This window comes from Bombina bombina, chromosome 2 (genome assembly GCF_027579735.1).
Source record: "Bombina bombina isolate aBomBom1 chromosome 2, aBomBom1.pri, whole genome shotgun sequence".
Lineage (NCBI taxonomy): Eukaryota > Metazoa > Chordata > Amphibia > Anura > Bombinatoridae > Bombina > Bombina bombina.
The window spans coordinates 1,240,152,248-1,240,168,369 of NC_069500.1; the positions used below are offsets into that span (position 1 = coordinate 1,240,152,248).

A 16,122-nucleotide genomic window follows, 5' to 3' on the forward strand; every position below is an offset into this window, starting at 1 on the left:
TATTTAGGTAAATATCAATCGCTATATCTTGAGTTTGTGAGAGGGATCAGTATCTGGGATGTGAATTATAGGTAATAGCGTTTTACGGTTTGAAAGGTAAAATTATCACTGAGTTTTAACTTTTACACTAGAGAGCGATAATGTTATAATGTTGTAATGGCATAAATTAATCTCCTTGTTTTATGGATCTAGATTTGGTATAGCTTGCTTGCTCTGAAAGTTTAATTACCCCAAAAAAGAAAAAAATATTTTGGTTTATATCACAAATTACTGAAAGAGTTAATTATTCACTAAATAAAATGGTAGTCAATGTGTTCAAAGTATGTAACTTGTAAGATTGTTACTATATATCTCTCATAGAAATGTGCGTTCTGGACACAACCCAAACATAACTTAATCACTTGTATATTCCTATAGTTAAATCCTCTACTAAACTCCTTCTATAGCGGGAGTTAAATTAAAGTATATCTTTCCCTTTTGCTAAACAGCAACTACAGTAAACTACAGTAGCCAAACATTTTCAGACTAAACATGCAAGCAAACTAACAGGTCTCAAATATGCAGTAATACAACAAATCTCTCTAGGTATTAGAGGAGGAGATCTAGAAAAAGATCTACTACGTGCTGAATGTAGATGGATCTATATGCTGGACAGTCTACAACCAAAAGGACTAAATGAACACAACAATTACTTTGTATATTTATAAATAAATAGCAATATAAGTAATATATTTAAAAATAATAAATGTATACAATAAAATGAATACGTATGTAGATATGCCTAATCCAAAATCACTTGATAGACACTTCTCATTACACTTTTCGTAATGCTTTTTTTGGATGCTCTTCCTTTTATATACACTCCTTAGTGCACTTTATTATAACATTATTTAATGTTCTTTTCCATTACCATCAATTTAATTCACACCCCACCCTCACGTCATCTATCCCTTCCCCATTCCCCAATATCACCAATGTAATTATTCCCTAGACTCATTCATTATTATTTATTTTTCCAAATTTTTTTATTGAAGTCGTAAGTCAAAATTACACACAGGGTCCGTCCATAGACTGGAGTAATACACAAATAAAGGATATATAAATAGAACAGGAACATTACACAACATAACATACAGCTACAATGAGAGGATGTTAAGCTAAATGAGCATTAAGGCTGTCTTAATCACTTCGAGGTCTGTATGCAAAATTATAGCTAACTGCCAATGTGTATTGGAGTCCACCAAGAGGTGTATAAATGAAAAAATAAGACTCTCAGGTTCCTCTACAGTATGGTAAACCGGACTGGACAAAAGAAAATGGGACTACTCTTTTTTTTTATGTTAAGTCGAAGAACAAAGGAAAACAGATGAGAATACTCCCCCCAATGTCAGAGGGGTCACTCTTGGACCTAAGTAATCTAGTGAGAGTAAAATGTAGGGTGGGAGCTTATGAATTGTTCCTTCTCAGGTTAAAGTATAGAGAGGGGAAAAAAGAGTACAGCGGGCTAGAGCCGCTCTTATTAGAAAAGAGGGAAGAGGGAAGGGAGGGGGGGCGGGCTGTCTGTGGGGAGCATATTAGTGTCGAGGGTGGAATGTTGGAAACATTCGGTTATGGGATCCAGAGATAATTCCTAGGGGGAACACACTTTACAATATTATAGATAGATGGTTATATCAATATGAGATGGGAGACCTATCTAACATATATGGAATCAAATATACATTCTTGGGATGTGCAGAGTAGTTATGGCCCATGTAAGTGAAATGGGTATAGTACCAAGGTATGTTCTGTTGTAAAATATCCTGCATACCCCTTAGTAGAGCCAGTAACAAACTAAAGTAAATACACATGAGGAGATAAGTAAATACAAAACTTAAACACATAAGTCAAATAGTCAAAAACTTGATAAACTGGCAAGTTATAGTTAGAAACCCTTATGCAACAATATTGTGAAATGGCTAAAAACGCTTGGGCATGGTATGAAATAGGGTATCATTGCTAAGCATTTGCAGCTAAGTCATAGAGTTTAAATAAATACTATGGTAAAGAAGATATAAAGTAGTAATAAGAGCACAATAAGTACTAGGTTCACGGTTAAGGATTCAGCCTAGTCAACTGTGCCCCACTAGGCAGAGTTAAGTATGGATACCTGACTAGGATTACTTGTTTAATTTCAGACCCATAGTTAAGTGTCTCCCATAGCGCACAACTCCTAAATTATATATCTATATAAACATGTAGACAGTATATTACTTAATATCAAAGCTTAAGCATGAAACATATGCAACCAAACATTATAAACATTCATTCTGCTGCGTGCATATATCCAGGCTTCTCACAGCTGGGTTGGGACTGCAGGCTGGGAATGAATAAATAAATAGGGCTCCATGGAACCCCAAGATACACATGAGTTACCACCCACGACACCTCAAGAAAATGATATATAGAATTAGCTAATGTAGTGTGAGTAGTTGTACCCTATATTTTAGAGTATGTTTGTCCTTAGGTAGCAATAAAAGGTAATGGTAGGATAAGGGAAAAAAGACATATTTACTTGGGACTGGGGCAGGTGATAATTAAGACCCTAATATGCTGGTGGTAGTGTATCATCTATGTGTAGCAGCCTATAACCTGTGATCCCAGAGGCAGATTTTTTTTTTTCACTTTCTGCAATGAGATTTTTTTTAGTGAAAAATTTTCTGCAGGCCATTTTTCAATAAAATTCAATTTTAAATTAGGCAGTTAAACTAAAGCACCAGTTCAATTGCTATGTGTTGGTTAACTAAAGAATAAAACAATTTTTAATGTTTTATGATATAGTGCAGTACTTGAAAATTGCATTGCAAATTAGCTGCAGACAAACAAAATCATAATTTATGCTTACCTGATAAATTTATTTCTCTTGTGGTGTATCCAGTCCACGGATCATCCATTACTTGTGGGATATTCTCCTTCCCAACAGGAAGTTGCAAGAGGATCACCCACAGCAGAGCTGCTATATAGCTCCTCCCCTAACTGCCATATCCAGTAATTCGACCGAAAACAAGCAGAGAAAGGAGAAACCATAAGGTGCAGTTGGTGACTGAAGCTTAAAATTAAAAAATACCTGCCTTAAAATGACAGGGCGGGCCGTGGACTGGATACACCACAAGAGAAATAAATTTATCAGGTAAGCATAAATTATGTTTTCTCTTGTAAGGTGTATCCAGTCCACGGATCATCAATTACTTGTGGGATACCAATACCAAAGCTAAAGTACACGGATGAAGGGAGGGACAAGGCAGGTACTTAAACGGAAGGTACCACTGCCTGTAAAACCTTTCTCCCAAAAATAGCCTCCGAAGAAGCAAAAGTATCAAATTTATAGAATTTTGAAAAGGTATGAAGCGAAGAGCAAGTCGCCGCCTTGCAAATCTGTTCAACAGAAGCCTCATTTTTAAAGGCCCATGTGGAAGCCACAGCTCTAGTAGAATGAGCTGTAATCCTTTCAGGAGGCTGCTGGCCAGCAGTCTCATAAGCTAAGCGGATTATGCTTCTTAGCCAAAACGAAAGAGAGGTTGCCGAAGCCTTTTGGCCTGTCCTCTGTCCAGAGTAGACAACAAACAAAGCAGATGTTTGACGAAAATCTTTAGTAGCCTGTAAATAATACCTAAAAGCACGAACCACGTCAAGATTGTGTAATAGACGTTCCTTCTTTGAAGAAGGATTAGGACACAATGACGGAACAACAATCTCCTGATTGATATTCTTATTAGATACCACCTTAGGAAGAAACCCAGGTTTGGTACGTAACACTACCTTATCTGCATGGAAGATCAAATAAGGGGAATCACATTGTAAGGCAGATAACTCGGAAACTCTACGAGCCGAGGAAATAGCTACCAAAAATAGAACTTTCCAAGATAAAAACTTGATATCTATGGAATGAAGAGGTTCAAACGGAACCCCTTGAAGAGCTTTAAGAACCAAGTTTAAACGCCATGGCGGAGCAACTGGTTTAAACACAGGCTTGATTCTAGCTAAAGCCTGACAAAATGCCTGAACGTCTGAAACATCCGCCAGACGCTTGTGCAAAAGAATAGACAGAGCAGAAATCTGTCCCTTTAAGGAACTAGCTGACAATCCTTTTTCCAAACCTTCTTGGAGAAAAGATAATATCCTGGGAATCCTGACTTTACTCCACGAGTAACCCTTGGATTCACACCAATAAAGATATTTACGCCATATCTTATGATAGATTTTCCTGGTGACAGGCTTTCGTGCCTGAATTAAGGTATCAATGACTGACTCGGAGAAACCACGCTTTGATAAAATCAAGCGTTCAATCTCCAGGCAGTCAGTCTCAGAAAAATTAGATTTGGATGGTTGAAAGGACCCTGAAGTAGAAGGTCCTGTCTCAGCGGCAGAGTCCATGGTGGAAAGGATGACATGTCCACCAGATCTGCATACCAAGTCCTGCGTGGCCACGCAGTCGCTATCAAGATCACTGATGCTCTCTCCTGCTTGATTTTGGCAATCAGACGAGGGAGCAGAGGAAACGGTGGAAATACATAAGCCAGGTTGAAGAACCAAGGTGCTGCTAGAGCATCTATGCAAACACCTCCAGATGGAGTTCCCACTCCCCCGGATGAAAAGTCTGACGACTTAGAAAATCCGCCTCCCAGTTCTCTACACCTGGGATATGGATATGGATTGCTTGACAAAGGGAGGAAGCTCCCGAAACGTCGCTGCTTTGTTTGCTGTGCTCTAAATAAAGACCATTTGTTAAACTACTGATTGCTGCCATATTCCTTGGATTTTTAAGAGTGAATCTCTGCCCAGCGAATTATCTTTGAGACTTCTAACATCGCCAGGGAACTCCTTGTTCCCCCCTGATGGTTGATGAAAGCCACAGTCGTGATGTTGTCCGACTGAAATCTGATGAACCTCATTATCGCTAGCTGAGGCCAAGCCTGAAGAGCATTGAATATCGCTCTCAGTTCCAGAATGCTTATTGGAAGGAGTGTCTCCTCCTGAGTCCACGAACCCTGAGCCTTCAGGGAGTTCCAGACTGCCCCCCAGCCTTGAAGGCTGGCATCTGTTGATACAATTGTCCAATCTGGCCTGCGAAAGGTCATACCTTTGGACAGATGGACCCAAGATAGCCACCAGAGAAGAGAATCCCTGGTCTCTTGATCCAGATTTAGTAGAGGGGACAAATCTGTGTAATCCCCATTCCACTAACTGAGCATGCAGAGTTGCAGCGGTCTGAAATGTAGGCGTGCAAACGGCACTATGTCCATTGCCGCTACCATTAAGCCGATTACTTCCATACACTGAGCCACCGAAGGGCGAGAAGTGGAATAAAGAACACAGCAGGAATTTAGAAGTTTTGATAACCTGGACTCTGTCAAGTAAATCCTCATTTCTACAGAATCTATTAGAGTTCACAGAAAGGAGACTCTTGTGAGAGGGGATAGAGAACTCTTTTCTTCGTTCACCTTCCACCCATGCGACCTCAGAAATGCCAGAACTATGTCCGTATGAGACTTGGTAATTTGGAAATTTGACGCCTGTATCAGGATGTCGTCTAAATAAGGGGCCACTGCTATTCCCCGTGGTCTTAGACCGCCAGAAGTGACCCCAGAACCTTCGTAAAGATTCTTGGGGCTGTAGCTAACCCAAAGGGAAGTGCTACAAACTGGTAATGCCTGTCTAGAAAGGCAAACCTGAGAAACCGATGATGATCTTTGCGTATCGGAATGAGAAGATAAGCATCCTTTAAATCCACTGTAGTCATGTATTGACCCTCCTGGATCATAGAAAGGATGGTACGAATAGTCTCCATCTTCAATGATGGGACTCTGAGGAATTTGTTTAAGATTGGTCTGAAGATTCCCTCTTTTTTGGGAACCACAAACAGATTTGAATAAAATCCCTGTCCCTGTTCCTCCTTTGGAACTGGATGGATCACTCCCATAACTAGGAGGTCTTGAACACAATGTAAAAATGCTTCTCTCTTTATCTGGTTTGCAGATAATTGTGAAAGGTGAAATCTCCCTTTTGGAGGGGAAGCTTTGAAGTCCAGAAGATATCCCTGGGATACAATTTCCAACGCCCAGGGATTCTGGACATCTCTTGCTCAAGCCTGGGCGAAGAGCGAAAGTCTGCCCCCTACTAGATCCGTTGCCGGATAGGGGGCCAATCCTTCATGCTGTCTTAGAGGCAGCAGCAGGCTTTTTGGCCTGCTTACCTTTGGTCCAGGTCTGGTTAGGTCTCCAGACCGACTTGGACTGGGCAAAAGTTCCCTCTTGTTTTGTATTAGAGGAAGTTGATGCCGCACTCGCCTTGACATTTCGAAAGGCACGAAAATTAATCTGTTTGGCCCTTAATTTGGACCCATCTTTGAGGAAGGGCATGACCTTTTCCTCCAGTGATATCAGAAATGATCTCCTTCAAACCAGGCCCGAATAGGGTTTGCCCCTTGAAGGGAATATTAAGCAGCTTAGACTTTGAAGTAACGTCAGCTGACCAAGATTTAAGCCATAGCGCCCTACGCGCCTGAATAGCAAAACCAGAATTCTTAGCCGTTAGTTTAGTCAAATGAACAATGGCATCAGAAACAAAAGAATTGGCTAACTTAAGTGCTCTAAGCTTGTCAAGTATGTCATCCAATGGGGTCTCTACCTGTAAAGCCTCTTCCAGAGACTCAAACCAGAAAGCCGCAGCAGCAGTGACAGGGGCAATGCATGCAAGGGGCTGTAGAATAAAACCTTGTTGAATAAACATTTTCTTAAGGTAACCCTCTAACTTTTTATCCATTGGATCTGAGAAAGCACAACTGTCCTCGACAGGGATAGTAGTACGCTTAGCTAGGGTAGAAACTGCTCCCTCCACCTTAGGGACCGTTTGCCATAAGTCCCGTGTGGTGGCATCTATTGGAAACATTTTCTTAAAAATAGGAGGGGAAGAGAACGGCACACCTGGTCTATCCCATTCCTTAGTAATAATTTCTGTAAACCTTCTAGGTATTGGAAAAACATCAGTGCACACCGGCACTGCATAGTATTTATACAGTCTACACAATTTCTCTGGCACTGCAATTGTATCACAGTCATTCAGAGCAGCTAAAACCTCCCTGAGCAACACGCGGAGGTGTTCAAACTTAAATTTAAATGTTGACATATCAGAATCAGGTTGAATCCTCTTCCCTGAGTCAGAAAAATCACCCACAGAAAGAAGCTCTCCTTCCTCAGCTTCTGCATATTGTGAGGGGGTATCAGACATAGTTACTAAAGCGTCAGTATGCTCTGTATTTCATCTAACTCCAGAGCTGTCTCGCTTTCCTCGTAACTCAGGTAGTCTGGATAATACCGCTGCCAGGGTATTATCCATGACTGCCGCCATGTCTTGTAAAGTAAACGCTATGAGCGCACTAGATGTACTTGGCGCCATTTGAGCGTGAGTCCCTTGGGCGGGAGTCAAAGGGTTTGACACGTGGGGAGAGTTAGTCGGCATAACTTTTTTTTTTTCTTCACTTTTTTACCTCAGTTTACCCTTTTATAATATGCACATAACTCAAAAGGGCAAGATTTCAAGTCGCGCGTTTTGAGTTTTCTGCGCACTATATGGTCTTTTCGCAATCAATTTCCATTGCACAGTTATTACAAGTCTTAAAAAAAAAATCGCGATTGCAAGCGCGTATTCACTTTTTACACAAAAATCCTTTCCACACTCAAAGAGCTGTAGTTAACAGTTTTGCCCAAAATAAAATTTTCATGAAATACTTCAAAAATACATTACAAAGTACAGTTACACTAATCTTAACACTGTCTAATAAAAATTATTTAAAAAAAATATTGCACACAAACGTTATATGGGCTCAAAGATACGAGATCTCGGGTGTTTGTAAAATTCCTGCGTCTGCTTTTTTTTTTTTTTTGACATACATACAAATACATAGAGAAACATGGATTTATATGTATAGAGATATGTTTAACTATGGAGATAATAAAAATATTTTACATTACAATCTTCTGCACATTAAAATCAAAGAGATATTTGCATATAGATCTCAAGCTATACAGACATATATATATATATATATATATATATTCATATACATCTCGCTATAAATTGATATATCAGCCCAAAAATCATCACACATATAGAAAAACATTTAATTTATAAATAAATAGAATATATTCCATTACGAAAACATTTTTGCAATATGAAATATTAGCATTTTCATGTACACTTTTCGAGAATACGTCAAGGGCTTTGTGCAACAGAGTTTTAGTGGGGGGTTTTTTCTATGTGTCTTCTCCATTGACTTCTATGGGGAATACGTGAATGCGCACACGATTTGGCTGTTTGGATTACGCGGCTAAACGTGCACTCAAAATAAGTTATTTTGCGACTTGTAATAGCTGCGCAACCCCAAATGTTAAAAAAGCCATAATGCGTGCAGTGTTTTCTCAACTGATTTGCCGCGCGAAAATATTTTATGCCACTTTAAATATCCAAAGGACGTCTATTCAAAAATATATACAATTTCAAAATGAATCCAAAATAATTATCTTGGGTTGGTCCCACAGCCAATTTAGATTAGCTACTTTTAGTAAAAGCCAGTGTGTCAGATCAAGTCAGCACAGCTTCTAATGGCTCACTGTGAATATCACAATGTTCTTATAGTATTAACCGCTTTGGCTGCCAAAAACAATCAGATGACATGGGACTCATAGTGCCATGGTTACTACATACATGCTTAAAGGCAATATCTGTTCTAGAACTCACCAGAGCAATCAGGAAACCTGGCTGGTAAACCTATCATTTATCAGCAGTCATAATTGTCACTATTAGCAAAGGAATGTTCCCAAGTGTTTTGGTAAGCTCCAGAAAGGACTGTGTCATGTCTTGTTTATGTTTTTTATAAAAGAAAGGAAAAAAGTGTTTATGAGTGATCAGCCTGGCAGTAAAGCAGTCTACAACTTACCTGATAACAATCCATTAGTTGGCCTTTAACAGGCTGGTTCTTTAGGGAAAGCCACTTGCCTACACCTTTGGAATTATCAGCAATGGTTATTCTAAATAAGAATGCATTTGAGTTTACTGATTTTGGGCAATCTAAACTTATTATATCCAGTATTGTGATTATCCAAAACCAGGTTGTTCAAATGAAGCATATATATGCTACCTATCTTGGTTTTATTTTATGTATATAATGATCTTTTATTAACCGGACATCCTATTATAATATAACATTTTTTGCTATTATATGAATGCTCGATTAAACATACATTTAAAGTCAGGCAATGCAAGCACTTCCTTGCAATTTCAGAGCAATACACGCCGGTGATAGGTAGCAATGAGTGAATGTGGCTCCTGCTCAGGCAATCATTTTGTGTTTAACCCTTTTGTTGAGGTGGAACACATAGCTGTAACCAAGCACTTGTTTAAATTAAACCATTATTACAATAGGATGTCCATTTAACTATAATTATTATAAGGAGGAGCAAGAGGACTCTTATTACTGTTACCTACTAAAAAGAGGGGATTCCAATCTTTTGAATGAATGCACATCATAACTAGTCTCAATTAAAGGGACATAATACTTATATGCTAAATCACTTGAAACTGATGCAGTATAACTGTAAAAAGCTTACAGGAAAATATCACCTGAGCATCTCTATGTAAAAAAGGAAGATATTTTACCTCACAATTTCCTCAGCTCAGCAGGGTAAGTTCTGTGTAAAAAACACAATTTATGCTTACCTGATAAATTTATTTCTCTTGTGGTGTATCCAGTCCACGGATCATCCATTACTTGTGGGATATTCTCATTCCCAACAGGAAGTTGCAAGAGGACACGCACAGCAGAGCTGTTATATAGCTCCTCCCCTAACTGCCATATCCAGTCATTCGACCGAAAACACGCAGAGAAAGGAGAAACCATAGGGTGCAGTGGTGACTGTAGTTTAAATGAAAAAAATTACCTGCCTTAAAATGACAGGGCGGGCCGTGGACTGGATACACCACAAGAGAAATAAATTTATCAGGTAAGCATAAATTGTGTTTTCTCTTGTAAGGTGTATCCAGTCCATTACTTGTGGGATACCAATACCAAAGCTAAAGTACACGGATGAAGGGAGGGACAAGGCAGGTACTTAAACGGAAGGTACCACTGCCTGTAAAACCTTTCTCCCAAAAATAGCCTCCGAAGAAGCAAAAGTATCAAATTTGTAGAATTTGGAAAAAGTATGAAGCGAAGACCAAGTCGCCGCCTTGCAAATCTGTTCAACAGAAGCCTCATTTTTAAATGCCCAAGTGGAAGCCACAGCTCTAGTAGAATGAGCTGTAATCCTTTCAGGAGGCTGCTGTCCAGCAGTCTCATAGGCTAAGCGGATTATGCTTCTTAGCCAAAAAGAAAGAGAGGTTGCCGAAGCCTTTTGACCTCTCCTCTGTCCAGAGTAGAAAACAAACAAAGCAGATGTTTGACGAAAATCTTTAGTAGCTTGTAAGTAAAACTTTAAAGCACAAACCACGTCCAGATTGTGTAATAGACGTTGCTTCTTTGAAGAAGGATTCCGACACAAGGATGGAACAACAATCTCTTGATTGATATTCTTGTTAGATACCACCTTAGGAAGAAACCCAGGTTTGGTATGCAGGACTACCTTATACGTATGGAAGATCAGATAAGGAGAATCACATTGTAAAGCAGACAATTCAGAGACTCTACGAGCTGAGGAAATAGCTACCAAAAAAAAGAACTTTCCAAGATAAAAGTTTGATATCTATGGAATGAAGAGGTTCAAACGGAACTCCTTGAAGAACCTTAAGAACCAAATTTAAACTCCATGTGGGAGCAACAGGTTTAAACACAGGCTTGATTCTAACCAAAGCCTGACAAAATGCCTGAACGTCTGGAACATCTGCCAGACGCTTGTGCAAAATAGACAGAGCAGAAATCTGTCCTTTTAAGGAACTAGCTGACAATCCTTTTTCCAAACCATCTTGAAGAAAGGATAATATTCTGGGAATCCTGATCTTACTCCATGAGTAACCTTTGGATTCACACCAATAAAGATATTTACGCCATATCTTATAGTAAATTTTCCTGGTAACAGGCTTTCGTGCCTGTATTAAGGTATCAATGACTGACTCGGAGAAGCCACGCTTTGATAAAATCAAGCGTTCAATCTCCAGGCAGTCAGTCTCAGAGAAATTAGATTTGGATGGTTGAAAGGACCCTGACGTAGAAGGTCCTGTCTCAGAGGCAGAGTCCATGGTGGAAAGGATGACATGTCCACCAGATCTGCATACCAGGTCCTGCGTGGCCACGCAGGCGCTATCAAAATCACTGATGCTCTCTCCTGCTTGACCTTGGCAATCAGTCGTGGGAGCAGAGGAAATGGTGCAAACACATAAGCCAGGTTGAAAGACTAGGGCGCTGCTAGAGCATCTATCAGCGTCGCCTTGGGATCCCTGGACCTGGATCCGTAACTAGGAAGCTTGGCGTTCTGGCAAGACGCCATGAGATCCAGTTCTGGTTTTCCCCAACGATGAATCAATTGGGCAAACACCTCCGGATGGAGTTCCCACTCTCCCGGATGAAAAGTCTGACGACTTAGAAAATCCACCTCCCAGTTCTCTACACCTGGGATATGGATAGCTGATAGGTGGCAAGAGTGAATCTCTGCCCAGCGAATTATCTTTGAGACTTCTAACATCGCTAGGGAACTTCTTGTTCCCCCTTGATGGTTGATGTAAGCCACAGTCGTGATGTTGTCCGACTGAAATCTGATGTACCTCAGAGTTGCTAACTGAGGCCAAGCCTGAAGAGCATTGAATATCGCTCTCAGTTCCAGAATATTTATTGGAAGGAGTGACGACTCCTGAGTCCACGATTCCTGAGCCTTCAGGGAGTTCCAGACTGCACCCCAACCCAGAAGGCTGGCATCTGTTGTTACAATTGTCCAATCTGGCCTGCGAAAGGTCATACCTTTGGACAGATGGACCCGAGATAGCCACCAGAGAAGAGAATCCTTGGTCTCTTGATCCAGATTTAGTAGAGGGGACAAATCTGTGTAATCCCCGTTCCACTGACTGAGCATGCATAGTTGCAGCGGTCTGAGATGTAGTCGTGCAAACGGCATTATGTCCATTGCCGCTACCATTAAGCAGATTACTTCCATGCACTGAGCCACCGAAGGGCACGGAATGGAATGAAGAACACGGCAGGAATTTAGAAGCTTTGATAACCTGGACTCCGTCAGGTAAATTTTAATTTCTACAGAATCTGAGTCCCTAGGAAGGAAACTCTTGTGAGTGGGGATAGAGAACTCTTTTCCTCGTTCACTTTCCACCCATGCGATCACAGAAATGCCAGTACTACGTCCGTATGAGACTTGGCAATTTGGAAGTTTGACGCCTGTATCAGGATGTCGTCTAAATAAGGGGCCACTGATATGCCCCGCGGTCTTAGGACCGCCAGAAGTGACCCCAGAACCTTCGTAAAGATTCTTGGGGCTGTAGCTAATCCAAAGGGAAGGGCTACAAACTGGTAATGCCCGTCTAGAAAGGCAAACCTGAGAAAACGATGATGATCTTTGTGTATCGGAATGTGAAGGTAAGCATTCTTTAAATCCACTTTTAAATCCACTGTAGTCATATATTGACCCTCCTGGATCATAGGTAGGATGGTACGAATAGTTTCCATCTTGAATGATGGAACTCTGAGGAATTTGTTTAAGATCTTTAGATCCAAAATTAGTCTGAAGGTTCCCTCTTTTTTGGGAACCACAAACAGATTTGAGTAAAAACCCTGTCCCTGTTCCTCCTTTGGAACTGGATGGATCACTCCCATAACTAGGAGGTCTCGTACATAGTGTAAGAATGCCTCTCTCTATCTGGTTTGCAGATAATTGTGAAAGGTGAAATCTCCCTTTTGGGGGGGAAGCTTTGAAATCCAGAAGATATCCCTGGGATATAATTTCCAGCGCCCAGGGATCCTGGACATCTCTTGCCCACGCCTGGGCAAAGAGTGAAAGTCTGCCCCCTACGAGATCAGTTACCGGATAGGGGGCCATTCCTTCATGCTGTCTTAGAGGCAGCAGCAGGCTTTTTGGCCTGCTTACCTTTGTTCCAGGTCTGGTTTGGTCTCCAGACCGTCTTGGACTGAGCAAAAGTTCCCTATTGTTTTGCATTAGAGGAAGTTGATGCCGCACCTGCCTTGAAGTTTCGAAAGGCACGAAAATTAGACTGTTTGGCCCTTGATTTGGACCTGTCCTGAGGAAGGGCATGACCTTTTCCTCCAGTGATATCAGCAATAGTCTCCTTCAAACCAGGTCCAAATAGGGTCTGCCCCTTGAAGGGAATGTTAAGTAGCTTAGATTTTGAAGTCACGTCAGCTGACCATAATTTAAGCCATAGAGCCCTGCGTGCCTGTATAGCAAAACCAGAATTCTTAGCCGTTAGTTTAGTCAAATGAACAATGGCATCAGAAACAAAAGAATTGGCTAGCTTAAAGGGACAGTCTAGGCCAAAATAAACTTTCATGATTCAGATAGAGCATGTCATTTTAAACAATTTTCCAATTTACTTTTATCACCAATTTTGCTTTGTTCTTTTGGTATTCTTAGTTGAAAGCTTAACCTAGGAGGTTCATATGCTAATTTCTTAGACCTTGAAGCCCACCTCTTTCAGATTGCATTTTAACAGTTTTTCACCACTAGAGGGTGTTAGTTCACATATTTCATATAGATAACACTGTGCTCGTGCATGTGAAGTAATCTGGGAGCAGGCACTGATTGGCTAGACTGCAAGTCTGTCAAAAGAACTGAAAAAAGGGGCAGTTTGCAGAGGCTTAGATACAAGATAATCACAGAGGTTAAAAGTTTATTATTATAACTGTGTTGGTAATGCAAAACTGGGAAATGGGTAATAAAGGGATTATCTATTTTTTAAAACAATAAAAATTCTGGTGTAGACTGTCCCTTTAAGTGCCCTAAGCTTGCCAAGTATGTCATCCAATGGAGTCGCTACCTGTAAAGCCTCTTCCAGAGACTCAAACCAGAACGCCGCAGCAGCAGTGACAGGAGCAATGCATGCAAGGGGCTGTAGGATAAAACCTTGTTGAATAAACATTTTCTTAAGGTAACCTTCTAGTTTTTTATCCATTGGATCTAAAAAAGCACAACTGTCCTCGACAGGGATAGTAGTACGCTTTGCTAGAGTAGAAACTGCTCCCTCCACCTTAGGGACTGTCTGCCATAAGTCCCGTGTGGTGGCGTCTATTGGAAACATTTTTCTAAAAATGGGAGGGGGAGAGAACGGCACACCTGGTCTATCCCATTCCTTAGTAATAATTTCTGTAAAACTTTTAGGTATTGGAAAAACATCAGTACACACCGGCACTGCATAGTATTTATCCAGTCTACACAATTTCTCTGGCACTGCAATTGTATCACAGTCATTCAGAGCAGCCAAAACCTCTTTGAGCAGCACACGGAGGTGTTCAAGCTTAAATTTAAATGTAGAAATATCAGAATCAGGTATCCTACCTGAGTCAGAAACATCACCCACAGACTGAAGCTCTCCTTCCTCAGCTTCTGCATATTGTGAGGCAGTATCAGACATGGTTCTTAAAGCGTCAGTATGCTCTGCATTTCGTCTAACCCCAGAGCTATCTCGCTTACCTCTAAATTCAGGTAGTCTGGCTAATACCGCTAACAGTGTATTATCAATGACTTCCGCCATGTCTTGTAAAGTAATCGCTATGGGCGCCCTAGATGTACTTGGCGCCATTTGAGCGGGAGTCCCTTGAGCGGGAGTCAAAGGATCTGACACGTGGGGAGAGTTAGTCTGCATAACTTCCCCCTCGTCAGATTCCTCTGGTGATAAATTTTTTAAAGACAGAATATGATCTTTATTGTTTAAAGTGAAATCAGTACATTTGGTACACATTCTCAGAGGGGGTTCCACCATGGCTTTTAAACATAATGAACAAGGAGTTTCCTCTATGTCAGACATGTTTACACAGACTAGCAATGAGACCAGCAAGCTTGGAAAACACTTTAAATCAAGTTAACAAGCAAATATAAAAAACGCTGTGTCCCTACCTTCCCCAATAAACGACTTTGGGAAGCCTTTGAGCCCTTTAGAGATGTCCTATAGCATTCAGGGGACTTCTAAGGAAAGCTGGATGTCTCAGTCTGTAATTTTAACTGCGCAAAAAAGCGCTAAAATAGGCACCTCCCACTCATACTACAACAGTGGAAAGCCTCAGGAAACTGTTTCTAGGCAAAATTTAAGCCAGCCATGTGGAAAAAAACTAGGCCCCAATAAAGTTTTATCACCAAAGCATATATAAAAACGATTAAACATGCCAGCAAACGTTTTATATTGCAATTTTATAAGGGTATTACCCCTGAGAGTAAGCATGATACCAGTCGCTATTAAATCACTGTATTCAGGCTTAATTTACATTAATCCGGTATCAGCAGCATTTTCTAGCATTTCCAATTCTAGAAAAAATTGTAACTGCACATACCTCATAGCAGAGTAAACTGCACGCCATTCTCCCGCTGAAGTTACCTCTCAGACATATGTGAGAACAGCAATGGATCTTAGTTACAACCTGCTAAGATCATAAAAAACTCAGGCAGATTCTCCGGTACTATTTAAAATAACAAAACTTTTGATTGAAGATAAAAAACTAACTATTTTTCACCACTCTCTCTTACTACCTCCATGCGTGTTGAGAGTTGCAAGAGAATGACTTGATATGGCAGTTAGGGGAGGAGCTATATAACAGCTGTGGGTGTCCTCTTGCAACTTCCTGTTGGGAATGAGAATATCCCACAAGTAATGGATGATCCGTGGACTGGATACACCTTACAAGAGAAAGTTATATTTCACCTGCTCCCAGCTGCAGGTAAAAATAAAATAAAAAATGAAGAAATGAACAACAGCCAATCAGCATCAGCAGTGCTGAGGTCATGAACTCTTTTACTGTGATCTCATGAGATTTGACTTCTCTCATGAGATTTCATAGAAAGTTTACTTTATCTGATTGGTGACATAATATGAGAGTTCACGAGGCTCATCCTTTCAGCTGTCCCAGGACAGACACACTAAAAT

General features: G+C 40.6%; 1 protein-coding gene across 1 annotated transcript in view; it reads right to left on the reverse strand.

Annotated features, from left to right (window-relative positions):
- The window catches only part of SLC30A9 (solute carrier family 30 member 9), a 588,622-nt gene that overhangs the window by 488,604 nt on the left and 83,896 nt on the right, over positions 1-16,122 (reverse strand). The gene's annotated exons all lie outside the window — the stretch shown is intronic.